The sequence below is a fragment of the Canis lupus genome, chromosome X (genome assembly GCF_048164855.1).
Source record: "Canis lupus baileyi chromosome X, mCanLup2.hap1, whole genome shotgun sequence".
NCBI classification, from domain to species: domain Eukaryota; kingdom Metazoa; phylum Chordata; class Mammalia; order Carnivora; family Canidae; genus Canis; species Canis lupus.
In genome coordinates this window covers 13,223,898-13,239,431 of record NC_132876.1, presented here as the reverse complement: position 1 = coordinate 13,239,431, position 15,534 = coordinate 13,223,898, and the positions used below count along the sequence as shown (strand labels likewise).

At 42.3% G+C, this 15,534-nt stretch overlaps 1 non-coding gene across 1 annotated transcript; it reads right to left on the bottom strand.

Annotated features, from left to right (window-relative positions):
• Positions 1 to 73, bottom strand: TRNAK-CUU (transfer RNA lysine (anticodon CUU)). The gene has a single exon. It is a non-coding gene; the product is annotated as a tRNA-Lys (tRNA).
• Between the last annotated feature and the right edge of the window lie 15,461 nt (positions 74 to 15,534).

Below are 15,534 nucleotides of genomic sequence, written 5' to 3'. Positions count from 1 at the left end.
TGCCCAACATGGGGCTTGAACTCATGACCCTGAGATCAAGAGTCACATGCTCTACCAACTAAGCCAGCCAGGTATCTCTGGCCCTTTCCCTTGTAAGATTTTGAAGATTCCAAAAGTTCTCATATGCCATTTTTAACACTCTGTAAACTGAAGTGGTCCTTGATTTTCTTTTTTTTTTACACTTGTTTTTATTTAAGTTCGATTTGCCCATATATAGTATTAACACCCATATATAGTATTTGCTCATCCCATCAAGTGCTCTCCTCAGCGCCCATCACCCAGTTACCCCATCCCCCTACCCACCTCCCCTTTTGGACCCCTTTGTTGCCCAGAGTTAGGAGTCTCTCATGGTTTGTCTTCCTCTAATTTTCCCACTCAGTTCCCCTCCTTTCCCTTATAATCCCTTTCACTATTTCTTATATTACACGTATGAGTGAAACCATATAATGTTTGTCCTCTGATTGACTTACTTCACTCAGCATAGTACCCTCCAATTCCATCCACGTCGAAGCAAATGGTGGGTATTCATCCTTTCTGATGGCTGAATAATATTCCATTGTATATATCCACATCACTTGCCATCAGGGAAATACAAATCAAAACCACAATGAGATACCACCTCACCCCAGTGAGAATGGGGAAAATTAACAAGGCAGGAAACAACAAATTTGGAGAGGATGTGGAGAAGGGGGAAACCCTCTTGCACTATTGGTGGGAATGCAAATTGGTACAGCCACTCTGGAAAACAGTGTGGAGGTTCCTCAAGAATTTAAAAATAGAGCTACCCTACAACCCAGCAATTGCACTACTGGGTACTTATCCCAAAGATACAGATGCAGTGAAATGGCAGGACACCTGCATCCCAAATTTTATAGTAGCAATGTCCACAATAGCCAAACTGGAAGGAGCCACGATGTCCTTCAACAGATGAATGGGTAAAGAAGATGTGGTCTATATATACAATAGTCCTTGATTTTCTTCAGAAATGGCTATTCTCCTAGATGGAATAGTGAAAGTTATCAGCTCCACCACCTCTGGCAGCAAGCAAAACCTTGTAGAAGTAGAACCAAGCTAGGAAAGCTAGATTCCAGATCTTTATCTACAAGTAAAGGCATTCCAGTCTGCTGTGGGATGGGGCAGGAGGAAAGCCTCGGGGGGTTGCAGTACATATGCAATGTTTTTATTCCTCTCAAATTCATATGTTGAAGCCTGACCCCCACTGTGATGGTATTTGGAGGTAGGGCCTTTGGAAGGTAATTAGTTCATGAGGATGGAGCCCTCATGGGAATGGGATTAGTGCCTTCATAAGAAGAGGCCAGAGAGCTAGCTTGCTCTCTCCCAAGTGCAGATACAATGACAAGTCAGCAGTCTGCAACCAGGAAGAGGGCTGTCACCAGAACCCGACCATGCTGGCACCCTGATCTTGGACTTCCCAGTCTCCAGAACCATGAGAAATAGGTGTCTGTCATTTAAGCCACCCAGTCTATAGTATTTTGTTATGGCAGCCTGAGCTGCCTAAAACAGGTTTGTAGAGTAGGGGGATTGAAAGGTGACCCAGAGCAATCAGGTATTGGCAGCTGCATACTCTGCATCTTACATGGGCTTTGTGGGGATTTCAGGAAGAGTAAGAATTCAGGGATCACGTGCCTGCCCCTTTCTTATCTCTTTAGCCTCACTGTTTTTTCCTCCTACCTCACCTTGCCTCTAATGCACTGTGAGGAATTGCTTCCTTAGTGTTCTTGATCAAGTTCTGCTCTTTAAAAAAAAAAAAAAAGATTTTATTTATTTATTCATGAGAGACGCAGAAAGAGGGGCAGAGACACAGGCAGAGGGAGAAGCAGGCTCCCTGATGGGAGCCCAGTGTGGGACGTGATCCCGGGACCCCGTGATCGCGGCCTTAGCCAAAGGCAGACGCTCATCCCCTGAGCCACCCAGGCATCCCTCAAGTTTTGCTCTTTGCCTTTGTCTTTACACATTTGCCTCCTCTACTTGGAGCTCCTTCCCTAACAACCCCTCTTCCTTCCATTATATGACCAGATGCTACTCAGGCTTCAAGATTCAGCTCCAGTCCCATTTTCCATAACATCTTTCCAGATTCTTCCCCAGCCCCAATACTCCAGGCTGGGTTAGGTGACTTTCCATGATGCTCCTGGACGGACCACCCATGTGTTTATTCTCTCAGAGCTCCATACAGTTTAATTGCCTTCTGTTTATCTGTCCATCTTACCTCATCACTGTGAATTCCCTGAGGGCAGGGACCTTCTTCCTTTCTGGTTTCTTCAGCACCAGCCCAGAGCTGGGTGCATGGGAGGGGCTCAATCAGTGTGTGACGGCTAGAAGTGATTAGGACCGTCCATGGTAGACACTGAAATGGGTTTTCATAGAGCCAAATAACATTTGGATCCTGCCCACAAGGAACTCTCAGCTCAGTAAGAAGTAGCTGGTCATCCAGGAAGCAGGTCTGGCATGGCTTGTGGGGCTAGGAAAGCATGAGACATGAAGGCATATTCAGGAATGTAATGCTGATTGGCCACAGGCTTCCTGCTAACCTTAACTCCCCTACCTGTATGCATTGGGTGCCGTGGCCACTCTACTGATTTTATCCATGGAGGTGGGGGGGAAGGGGACAAGGGGCTCATATGGCTGTATGTCCCATGTTCCCTTTGCTGAACTATATGCCTCAGCACGGCCTGCATCTGTGGGGAGAAAGAGGATCCTTCCCTTTGTTACAAAAGCATTCGTGAGGGGATCCCTGGGTGGCTCAGCAGTTTAGCACCTGCCTTCGGCCCTAGTCGTGCTCCTGGAGACCTGGGATCGAGTCCCATGTCAGGCTCCCTGCCTGGAGCCTGCTTCTCCCTCTGTCTGTGTCTCTGCCTCTCTCTCTCTCTCTCTCTCTCTCTCTCTCTCTGTTTCTCATGAATAAATAAAAAAATAAATAAAACCATGCTCTCACTCTACCATCCTTTAAAAAAAAAAAAAAAAGCATTCTCGATTCACCAAGCCGTGCACCTAAGCAGCTGTTTGCACTGAGGAAGCGCCTTGCTCCTCATTTGCGTGGTGGAAATTACATGGTATAATTAATTGGTGGCACTGATGTTTTGGGTCTCAGAATGCCTAGAACAGTGGATACCAGTGTGCATTGGAACTTCTTAAACCTGGCGCTGTCATCCTGAGCCAGTCCTCAAACTTGCAGCCCTAAGGATGTTTGGGACTATAGGGAAGAGGTGTTCACTCTGTGCTGATAACAGCAGGAATGTCAAAACTGGAGATGAGAACTAGGAAGAGTGCCCGCAGTAATCTCCACAGACTCAGGTATTTCTCTCCTCGAACTTCACATTAGTGCTGAGAGTCAAGAACAGGCCCTAATTAAATTGGAGGGAAAATATTCTGAGTTCAAGTTTTACTTAATATGTCATTTAAATTGTATGAGTCTCAGTTTTCTTTTTTTTTTTTTAAAGATTTTATTTATTTATTCATGAGAGATACAGAGAGAGAGGCAGAGACACAGGCAGAGGGAGAAGCAGGCTCCATGCAGGGAGCCCGACGTGGGACTCGATACCGGGTCTCCAGGATCACACCCTGGGCTGAAGGCGACGCTACCCGGGCTGCCCTGAGTCTCAGTTTTCAAATCTGTAAAGTAGAGCTCTCGGGTTGTGTGTGTGTGTGTGTGTGTGTGTGTGTGTGTGTGTGTGTGGTATCCCTTAGCTTGACTGCTGTGGCCTCCCAAGGTAGAGGATCACGTTGAACGAATGCTTCTCAGTTTGTTATAAGCCTTTGATCAATCATCAGATTCTTCGAATGATTGTCTTTGCTAATTTTGACTCGTTTAATATTTGCCACTCCAGAAGATAGACTTCTTCAAGCCTTTCCCAAAGTCGCTAAATCTCTCTGAAGTTTTTAGCAGGGGAGTGACATGGTTAGATTTGTGGATTGGAAAGCTCCTTCTGGCTGTTGAATTTAACTCCCTGAGTGAGTGGTATTAGTTATGATGATGCGTGTGAAAACTCCTGGTATGTACTCAGTAGATCATTTTGGTTGTTCTTGGTTTTTTAAAGATTTTATTTGTTCATGAGAGACCCAGAAAGAGAGGCAGAGACACAGGTAGAGGGAGACGCAGGCTCCATGCAGGGACCCCAAGGTGGGACCCGATCCGGGATCCCGGAACCCGGGGACCCTGGGACCATGCCTGGAGCCAAAGGCAGACGCCCAAGCCCAACCGCTGAGCCACCCAGGTGTCCCGATCATTTTGGTTGTTAAATTGTTTCTTATTAGCTCAAGCATGACCTTAGGGGAAATCACTTCCTGACCCTGGGTCTCAGTTTCTCCAACTGTAAAATGCAAGTGATCTATTTGTTTTGTTTGTTCGTTTGCTCATTCGTTGGTTCATTGTGATCTTTGGTTCTCTCCTTTCTCTTAGTGACCCTCAGCCTATACAACCTGGGTTCTCCTTCAGTCTATTTCATTACAGCTTTACTATCTCTCACCTAACATAATTTCTATTTGGTTTTGGGATTTCAATTAAGTTTTTAAAATATGTAATGGTATTCTCTGAAAAGAGGCAGTTATAGTGGGTGGCCTCCAGGAAGAACTCTGTAAATGAGAAAGCAGATCCCATTTTAACAGACTTTGTGGTTGTCTTTTGTCCTTATTTTAGTAAGTTACTCCTTACTTTTAAGGAGGTATACACAAGGTTCAGGCAGAGATAAGAAGTATTATCTAACATCATAAACTTTTATTATGGTAGGAAGGAAATAATTGATTTCTCAGCCATTTACAGTTCTATTAAGTCAAGCAGCTAAGCTGATACTAGTTTTGTCAAATGTTCATTTTTAAAAATCAGTTATTCTCTGCCTTGGAAAGTGTAGGGGAGACAGATGCTGCTCTCCGGGAGCTCAGTCTGTTAGAAGAGTAACAAACAAAAGCCAGCCTCTCCTGAGGGCATTTGCAAAGGTATCAGGTGCTGTAGGACTAGAGGGAGCAAGCCATTTTGTCTGGGATGTTTTAGAAAGGATTCTTGGAGAGGGTGGGTTCTGACTTGTGAGCCATGCTTTGAAAGGCACAGATGTCAAGTATCCCTGATGAAGAAGCAGCTAGTACAAAGGCCCCTGGTTGGGATAGTGGAAGGTATATTTGGGAAACAGTAAGACCAGTGTGGCTAAGAGCTAGAAGGCACCATGCTGGGAGGTGAAAGTTGGGGCTAAATTGTGGAGGACCTGGAAAGCCAAACTGAGGAGTTTGGCTTTATGCTCTGTGCATTAGGGCTCTAGGAAAGCTGTTCCCAGCCTGCCAGCCTTAGATAGGATTTGCATACAACCTGTCAACAATACAGGAGAACAATCATTGTGGTGAGGTTCAAAATCAGTTATTCAGGGATCCCTGGATGGCGCAGCGGTTTGGCGCCTGCCTTTGGCCCAGGGCGCGATCCTGGAGACCCGGGATCGAATCCCACGTCGGGCTCCCGGTGCATGGAGCCTGCTTCTCCCTCTGCCTGTGTCTCTGCCTCTCTCTCTCTCTGTGACTATCATAAATAAATAAAAATTAAAAAAAAAAACAAAAACAAAAAAACAAAATCAGTTATTCATTGTAATGGAGAAATTTGGGCTTTTTTCATTTTTTTTACATATTAATAAAAAATGAAATGCCTTGGTAAGTATGAATGCACAACAGAGGCAACGTGAAGAAGCTGTGAGGCACTGCCCCCAAAAGCCAGAGACTGGAGTTTGAGCACTGGTGTGGTGTTGGGCCCAGTGTACCTGGGTCAAGTTACTTCCCTTCTGTGAGCTTCTGTGTGCTCATCTGTGAAAGGAGGATGAACATTGCCTTCTCAGATGGTTGTGTTAATCAAGTGATGTAATGGAGATCTTTTTGTTAATTCTAAAAAAACTATCTGTAAATGAAGAATTGTGGTTTTTTTTGTTTTTGTTTTTTTTTATGTTTCAATGAAGCTACATTCCAAAGCAGAGATTCCTGCAGGCATTTCAGCCCATTTAGCCTCGGGCCAGTGCAGGGAGGAGTTACCTCCCACTTTCACTCCCCCCCCCCCAGACCCCCTTGCCTCCTTAGTTTTTTTATTTTGTACTCCCCCACAATCAACCCAGCTTTAACATTTTTCCCCAGAGTAAGTGATCTTTGAACCTAATTGTGTGGTCCCACTAACCAATTAGCTGTAGAGCCAGCCTTCCTTCCTTCCTTCCTTCCTTCCTTCCTTCCTTCCTTCCTTCCATCCTTCAGTCACTCTGTGTTATTGCTGTATACAAGACACTCTTCTAGGCACTTAGAATACATCAGGGAGCAAAACAAGTCTGCTCTTTGCGAGCTTACATTCTATTGGTGTGTACGTGGTGGGGGAGAGGCAATAAATAGTGAAATATGAGAAAGTTAAATGTGTAGTATAAGAGAAGTTGATAAATGCTATGGAAAAAAATAAGGCAGGGTGAAGGGGGTTGGGTGTGCTGGGTGTGGAGAGCAGTTTACAATTTAAATGGAAAAAAAAAGTTATGTAAAAGGACTTTGTAAATGGTAAAGGCCTAAACAAATGTTCAAGATTTATACCTTTAGGCAAGTTTAAAACTGCCAAAATTGTCTGCATCTTTTTGTAGGATCCTCTCACTTTAAGAAACTTATTTCATTCAGTCATTCTGGTGGATGGGGGGAATGGGTGGACTAGGCAATGAGTATTAAAGAGCACACTTATGGTGAGCCTTGAGTAACATATAGAAATGTTGAATTACTATATTGCACACTTGAAACTAATACAACAATGTGTGTCAACTATACTGGAATTAAAAAACTTAAAAAATCAATCAATCATAAATAAAATTTTTAAAAAAAAAGAGAGTGCCTGGGTCACTCAGTCAGTTAAGCATCTGCCTTCAGTTCAGGTCATGATCCCAGGACCCTGGGATTAAGCCCCACATGGGGCTCCCTGCTCAGCAGGGAGCCTGCTTCCCCCTCAACCTAGCCACCTCCCCGCCCTTCTTGTGTAGGCTCTCTCTCAAATAAATAAATAAATAAATAAATAAATAAATAAAATCTTTGAAAAAGTCAGTCAATGTTTATTGGATGCTTGCTTGACTAAATTAATAAATGCTGATGATAATAATAATGATAGCTATTATTGTGGCATGTCTACTGTGTTTTAAGCATTATTTACATAGAATATCATTTAATTCCTATAATAACTCAATAATGTAGGCATATATTCTCAGATGAGCAACACTTAGAATGTAGGCAGCAAGTCTCATAAAGGAAACCCTTCTTTGTGAAAAGCAAAAGTGGAAGAAAATGGCTTTGATGGGGACTATTAATGTCTTTCAAATTGGTAGGGTAAGCTGTTTACCAAGTTCTGGCAATGTCCTCCTTCCATTGCCTTTGGTGCCATTGCTTTATCAGAAGTCTCCAGTGGATTCAAGATATGGCTGTTTTTTTGTTTTGTTTTAAATCTTTGTTTTTTTGTAAAGATTTTATTTATTCATGACAGACACACAGAGAAGGGCAGAGACACAGGCAGAGGGAGAAGCAGGCTCCCCATGGGGAGCCCAATGCGGGACTCGATCCCAGGATCCCGGGATCACACCCTGAATTGAAGGCTGATGCTCAACCACTGAACCACCCAGGCGTCCCAGAAACCCTCAGTTTTGTGAGGTGAAGTCATGTGCCCCTTCATTAGAGAGGAGCAGTATTAAGGAAATTAAATGAATGGTTGAACCTTTTAGCTTTTTTCCATTATAACTACTAAGTTAATAACAAGTATAGCATCATGTCCAAGTTGGAAGCCCTAAGAAAGAAAAGCCTCAGCCTCTAGATTGCATAGCAAGTAGCTAATCAGCTAAGAGGAGATGAGGATGAGGGACTTGGAAAATGTAGAATTGGGAAGATGGGCAGATGAGAAGTCCTGCTCATGCTTCCAGGCCACACTGACCTGGGTTCAGTTAGGAGAAGGACCCAGTTGCCTCTCCATTCCTCCCATCCTCCATTCCCCAGGCCTCCCTCCCTTCCTCCTTCCCTCCTTCCCTTCAGGTGCTACAACACACAAAGTGTCTGGTTGTTGCCGTTGTGGAGATCCAGCTAGAAATGACGCTTTGCTTTCGGCTGGAGAAACCAAAAATAACCAGAGAGTAGGCTATTAAACCCGGCCAGTTCTGCTCTTTCAATTTATAGCTCTTAAATCCACGGTCTCCTTTCTGTACCCAAAGCCACTGCTTTTACCACCTCTTTACTGGTTTATTAAAAAGAGCTTCTTAATTCTACTTCTTTCTAATATCCAATTTAGCCCTCTTATTTACCTGTTTTGAATTACTCAGGGGCTATCTACCTACTGTAGAATAAAGTGAGACTCTTGAACATGGCATGTGAGGGTCTTCTTGATTTGATACCCAGCCTGCCTTTCCCTTCTTCCTTCTAAGTTATGTGACCAGACCTTTCTGTTTTAGTTCCAGCTTTAACTCCTCCATCCAGGCAACCATCCCGGATCCCCTGGCATGGTTCTATGCTTGGTGGGTTCTGTATATAACCTGTATGTCACGTTGCTTTAATTATAGATTTTCCTAATTGCTTGCTTTTCTCTGCACAGTGTTTCAAGTTACTTGGGACAAACGTTATTCATTTTGTATGCCAACGGTTTTATTCCTTTGGTTACCACATCCAACTATGAGTCACTTACCCCTCTTGTCTCCATTGACACATCTTGCATCTCTCTGGCACACATCATTTATTTCTCCTTCCCTTGCATTCCTTTTCAGTTCAGTTCACATCATTCACCAGGCAGCGTGGTAGTTTCTGGAAATAGGAATGTACAAAAGATACAGTTGCTGTTTTTGTGGGTCTCACAGTCTAGTGGGGGAGACGGCAGGGGACAGACGTGCAGTCTGTAGAGCCTGCAGATAACTTTGGAGTGGCCCCAGGGAATGCCTTTGCTCCAGGTCTTCAGCAGGAACAGCTCTGCTTGGTTCTTTTATTCTCAGGATTCTGTAGAAGCTTTTGTTTGGGTGGGAGGCAAAGGGATTCCACTGCAAAACAACAATTGTTTGGATACCATTTTAAAGTAAGAAATACTGTGTTAAGCACTATACAAACAGTATAAACAAAAGAGACAGACACCCTGTCTTCTTGTTTGGCAAAAGTCAGTTTCCTTGGTAAGCCCCAGCCATCATGTTGACACTTACAAGGAGTTTGGAAGTAGGTGGGTGAGTGCCTTTCTACCTGTTTCACACCATTTTCTACTTGCCCCCCCACCTCACTGAGTGAATCCCCCCCCCCTTTTCACCAGTATATATAATTCAGAGGCCTTTAAACTTTGAGAGAGAGAACATTTTAGCTACCTTAAAGCAGTATGTTACCCTGAGAAAAGTTGTGCTGAGTTCCTTGTTCCTGGAGTGATGTTAGTGGCTCCCCCCCTTTTTTTTTTGGTGACAGTTAAAGCATTTTGTGTTGACCTCAGTGAGAGCCCTGACCACAGTGTGATGCCATTGCCTGTTACATATTTATATTCCCACTCCCACAAGGGAATGTGAGCCTCTTGAGGGCATGGCCTGTCTGTGTTCTCAGTGCCTTAGAGTACGGCAGTGAACAGATGTTTATTCAGATTTGAGGAAGGAAGGGAAGAAATTTAAGGGGGGCGGGTTTCAAGCGGAGACGTAGAGGAAAATCTTGACCACAGAGTGCCACCCATTTCCCAGCACAGTGCCTGGGAGATGATCTGTACCTGAAGAGCTGAGTGAAAGGGGAATGGAGAAGTATGTCATGAGGAGAGAGGAGAACATGGGCCAAGGCATTCAGAGATTCTACTTCCAAGCCTTCTGGTTGACTTTTGAGGGGAAGTATTTCTCACTTCCTGGAATTACTTCTCTATTAATTACTAGGCCTGAACTGAGAAGGGGCAGCTTGTCTTTGAAAGAACGTCTTAAAGGGTTTTTAGGATGATACTTTAAGAAAGGGTTGAACGTGGCCTTGGAGAAACTAGCGTTTCTGGAGTAAAAGCTCAAGGTTCTGAGATACTTTCACTTAAGAGTTTATTTACCCACCCCTCATCCCCATCTCCCCCAACTCCATACCTTTCCAGGAAGCCAACACTGGATGTGATGGTGTCTTCACCTGTCTAACTTGCTAATAAGCTCATGTTTGAATCTACAGCCTTGTGCTGAGAAGGGCAAATCTCTTCAACATTTGCAGCCATGATTTCATGCCACAGGAGAAGAAAATAGTTTTTTTCTAATTCTGATGGATTTAGAGTGACATTTTAGTTATTAATATGCAGCATTAATCTAGTGATCTCTAGTTATTAATGTGCTGCTTTATTTATTCTGCTTTGGCCACCTTGATGATAACTTTTGATTTATCCAGGGAAATGACTGTTTTATTCCCCACCCCCCAGTCAAATTTTCTGCAAACTTTAGATGTGAGAGATATGCAAAAATGCATACCTATCATTAGGAAAATGTCTTCATTAACACATAAACAATGGTTCGTTCTCCACCAATGTGTTAATGTATGTTAAACCCATCTATTGACATGCAAATTCTAGTTTGCTCACCCCGGGTTTTACCTGCCCCACTCGCCACGAAGACCTTTGAGGAAGCCCTCTTTGAAAAAAAAATGTTTCTAGTTTTGTGTCCCGTGGTTTCCCTAATGGGCAGAATTTCTACTAGCAATGGATCTGTAGGATTACTAAAGAGATGAGGCTTCTACCGAAAGAAGTGCTTGCTTGATACAGGAAAAATCATTCACTCTTGTTTTCATGACATATTACACAATCGAATTTTATTAACTGTGCTTATCCTGTGAGCATCCAAGGATGTCTACGGGGAATCACAAAGGAGACACTATAGAAATCTAAATAAGCCTGCCTTCATAGTTAGTGCACACCAGAACCAGAAGATGAGAATATATCTTTATTATTGGCACTCAGGCTTATTTCATTTATTATCAAAACTGGGCAAGAGACCAGCTTGGACCGATGTGCATTTGAGCACATGGCTGTTTGTCAGATGGGCCACTGAATCTACTCAACTGCTGTGGCTGTGGGGTTGGAGAAACAGGGAAACTTTTTTTTCAGAAATGCTGTCACTTTAGCAGAAATTGACTTGTCTGGACAAGGCAGTTTGTTTGCTTTTATTGTCCTGAAACTACTCTCTGACTCTTCAACTTGTCTTAAATGTTTGATTAAACACTGGGAGAATTGTCAATATCACTCAACTTCTAAGTCATTAAACATCCTAATCCTTCACATTCCTTGTGGCTGAGGCCATTTTCTTTCAGATTTCTCTCAAGCGGTCGCGGGCTTATGTCAGCTGCCAGGAGGGAGGGTTAGAGCCTTTACTTTGGCTCTTGCAGTCTGGTGATCATCCTCGTAGAGCTTGACTAGAGATTTACCACTCACTGATCACTGAGTAAAAAATAAGCAAAGGTTAACACATTCTGAAGCAGATGCAAACCCATGTATGTAGTTGCTTCAGAGCAACCCTGGTTTACCCCAGTGTGTTCCTGCCTGCGTCCCCCAAATATACACGCAATGGAAAAACTTCTGTCATCTTCAGTCGAGATCCCAGTTGTTGAAACTGGAGAAATTAATGTATTCCCTTGAGCCCAAACACCTGTTCATCCTGTATCCCCTACCACGAATAATCAGTTCTCATGATTATGATAGGCCTGTTGAGAAAATTGCCCATCTTCTTATTATAATTTTTATGCATACTCAAAATGAATATTTAAACTGTGATTTGTCAAGAGCTATGTCCAGTTGTTAGGTTTGCACAGTGGTATGTGAGTAGGGCATACACAAAAATGGGATTTGATATAAAAATAAAATGCTTGGGATTTCTCAGTCTCATCCTAATGAAATGCCACGAGCCATATCCACCCCTCCCCCCCCTTACAACACTCCTGGTCACAAATATATGCTCGAGAAGAAGATAATTATCATAAGACATCTATATGATTACAGATTACTCGATTGTAAATCCTTCTTTGGCAAAATGACTTGATTGATTTTGGAATTTGAACCTCTTTGTGACACAGCGCTTAGAAGTGACCATTTCAGCGAAGGCAAAAGGGGACTTGGGCACACTCAGAAGAGTGCTGCGTAAATAAGGAGAATCACACTGAATTGCCAAAGATTATTTTAATGGCTCAAACCCCTTCCTGTTACAATAATTACAGGAACATCTTTAAGCTCTTCTCTGAAGAACTTGTGAATTGAAATAGAAAATGTTTTAATGAATTTAAATTATTTAAAAATTTGTATTAGAATTTTCAAGATGAGCGATTTCTGTGTTTCTCTCCTCTGTTCATTAAGGATAAGCAGTCTTTAATGCATTTTCCTTCTATAATATGCATATTATTTACACAATTATGTATAGCATTGTGTCACTTGAAAATACACCTCTTCAAGATGACTGAGGCATCTCGGGTTGTTTTAGGCAAAATATGCATAAGTCAATTTTCTAAAAGGCTACACTTCAGAATAACAATATTTTTCCCTTTTTGAACTGCAAAAAAAAAAAAAGAAAGACGGTCTAGCTGTAATTTCTGCTTGTAAGTATAGCTAAGTGGTGACAAATATCAGACTATTTTACACATCAGAGGATAGTGATGCATTGGGTTTCCTGATTCTGAAAGCCCCATCAGTGGTCGCAATGGAAATGAAGATTTCTCTCAAGCACCTGCCTGGAATGGAAGTCCTTCTGACAGACTGTGCATAACCTCTCATTAAATCAGCATGCAGAGGACTAACCAGCAGATGCTGCTGACATGAACCCAGATGTAATCTCTTTAACCTTGTCCTGTAAGGCGCATACAAGTCGTGACCGGGGAATTCAAAGTAAATTAGGTTTTACGTGAAAGTCTATAATCTAAATTCAATTTGATTAAAGCGATGCCCGATTTGTGTTTGTAATGAAATATTCCATTGCAGCCATGAGCAATGGGTTTTTTTTTTATTTGAACACCTAAGTTTATTTTTCACATCCAGATTTTTCTTATTTTTATGCTAAGATGGCCAGTCTTCCATCATTGCCCTGCCCTCACCCTCTTAAAATGGGAGAAACTTTTAAAGGAAGATGTAAGCAAAATAACTGTCAAAATAATCCACCAAGAGGGCAAATGTATTATCTGATTTCAGGAATTAATGGGAAAAGGGTCACTTAACAAGTCTAAATGTAGTTGTTCTCTATGTTGGTAATATTTTCTTTATATTTCATATCTGGGCATTATCAGGCTTATTACACATAAGCCTCATCCTGCAACTATTTTGGTAAATTAATCATCCTCGTCAACACAATTTCTCATGGAAATTCAATCAGCCATTATAAAACTCATCAGTCACTACCAGATTTCCTCCTCTGTTATGTTTTTACATTTCTTGTTCCTTTTCTAAACTTTCTGGTTTTCACTATGTGATTCCACCTTCTGTGGATAACCTAGAGAGTTTAAAACATCTTGGCTTCAGCTATTTTTTGAGCTGGGAAGTGAGTCGAAGGAAATTTTACGATTCATTTCTTAAAGCTGTGGTTTTTGTCTTTAATGTCTGTACCCTAGTGCCACAATCATCAGGGGTTTGAATGAGCTAAAGCCTAGGAGACCCCATCTCCCTCCCCTCATAGCTGTCACCCAGAGAGATATGCTGCTTGACCTCAGTGTGGTCCTGAGAAGCTGGTGCAGATGTGGGTGAGATGATTGCTATCAGGGAATTTTAGGGACACACTCAGGAGGGAGAAACTGAGAGAAGGCAAGTAGTGTTTATAGTGTGGGGCCCCCATTGCACTTCTGGGTAAGTGAGCACTGACTTCTAAGAATTGCTCCTGATAGTGATTTGTAAAAAAGTTGGTTGTTGAAAATGAGAGCATCATTTTGCTCTTTGCTGTCCTAACCTAAAGCATCCTCCCTCAGGCAGTGCATGAAGCATCCTGGAAAATTGGAATGCAGACTGCATTGGGAATCCAGAGACTGGAATTCCAATACTGTCTCTTACCTTTTGATAGCCAGGTGTGTGGCCTTGGGCCAGTCACTTTCTTTAGATGGACATTTATGCTACTTCACATATATGTTGCTCATCCTTTTTAAAATTCATTAATTGAATTTTTAAAAAAATTATTAAGGTGTAATTTACATTCAGTAAGGTGCTTAAATCTTTCTTTTAAAATTTTTTTAAATGTTTCATTTATTTATTCATGAGAGAGACAGAGAGAGAGGCAGAGGGAGAAGCAGGCTCCATTCTATGCGGAGAGCCTGACGGGGGACTCAATCCTGGGTCTCCAGGATCACACCCTGGGGTGAAGGCAGCACTAAACCGCTGAGCCACCGGGGCTGCCCAAGGTGCCTAAATCTTAAGTGTAGAGAAAGACTGATATTTATTTATATTTAAAGATTTTATTTTTAAGTAATCTCTGAATCCAGTGTGGGGTTCGAACTCACAACCCCAAGATCAAGTTGCATGCTCTACCAGCTGAGCCAGCCAGGTGCCCGGAGAAGAACTGATTTTTAAATATTTATACACCCATGCAGCTACCACCCACATCAGGCTGTGGGATGTCCCCAGTACTCAACAAACTACCACGTGCCCTCCAGCCACTCTTTGAACTGCTGTCAGTTATTGAAATTTGAGCTGAGCATTAATATGTAAAAATCTTGATCTCAGTTACTGACTCTATTTGGAATACCATTCACTCAATAAGTGGTTAATAAAATTATGCATTTGTAAGTATTCTTCATTATATTTATTTTAATGTTATATATACTTAACGTTTATTATATTTTTTACATAAATCTATAAATATAATTTATATAAATATGAAAGTGTATGTATGTATATAGACATATATGTTTTTTCCTTTGGGATTTACTCTGGTTTTTCTCCACTACTTAAGCAAGTGGAGTTCCTGAGTAGCCTATTGCTCCCTGATTCCTAGACTAGTCTGACTGTGAAGTCAAAGCCCAGAGGGCCCTCCTGAGGCACCTGTGAGCCCAGCGGTCGCATCAGAGCCAAGATTCCCCAGTGCTCGACTCACCATTTTAGGGTTCAATCTGGTATCTGGGAAAAAGGCAAAAGGAACTGTTTTCACATGTGATACTGGGCATAGTATTAAACCGGTTCACGATGGAATAACGATATGTAGTTGATGTAATGCTTTAGGGGTTTCTAAAGCATTTACTTCTACATTACCTTCTTGAATCTTTGCAGCCACTCTGCAACACCAGTGCGATTCCCTTCTTTTGCAGAGGAGGCTAGGACAGCTCAGTCAAATGACTTGCTTGGGATCACACAGCTAGAAATGGAGGCATTTGAATTATAGTTTAGGTTGGTCCAACCTCAAAGCCACCTAACACAGCAGTAAAAGCTCTAGAATCTTGGCCCTGTGTTCCAAAATGCCAACCTTTCTCCTCTTATGTATTTTTCCCGCAGGAAAATGGCCTACGTGAGTTCCTGTTTCTGTTTTTCCCTTTCTACCTTGCATGGCATAGTAGTTTTGTCAGTTGTTGGGCCAATGAGATATGGCAGTGGCAGCATATGGTCAAATGATTCCATAGGGAAATTATCCC